Below are 383 nucleotides of genomic sequence, written 5' to 3'. Positions count from 1 at the left end.
AGGTCATTTATGGATTCAATGCCATCCCCATCAAGCTACCAATGACTTTCTTCACAGAATTGGAAAAAACTGCTTTAAAGTTCATATGGAACCAAAAAAGATCCCACATTGCCAAGTCAAAAGAACAAAGTCAAAAAATCAAAAAATCCTAAAGTCAAAAGTCAAAAAATCCTAAGTCAAAAGAACAAAGCTGGAGGCATCACGCTACCTGACTTCAAACTATACTACAAGGCTACAGTAACCAAAACAGCATGGTACCAAAACAGAGTACCAAAACAGAGATATAGGCCAATGGAACAGAACAGAGTCCTCAGAAATAATACCACACATCTACAGCCATGTGATCTTTGACAAACCTGAGAGAAACAAGAAATGGGGAAAGG

The sequence above is a fragment of the Colobus angolensis genome, unplaced genomic scaffold (genome assembly GCF_000951035.1).
Source record: "Colobus angolensis palliatus isolate OR3802 unplaced genomic scaffold, Cang.pa_1.0 Scaffold180, whole genome shotgun sequence".
In the NCBI taxonomy this organism is placed as follows: domain Eukaryota; kingdom Metazoa; phylum Chordata; class Mammalia; order Primates; family Cercopithecidae; genus Colobus; species Colobus angolensis.
The sequence above is the reverse complement of the archived record's forward strand: the minus strand, read 5'-3'. Positions refer to the sequence as shown.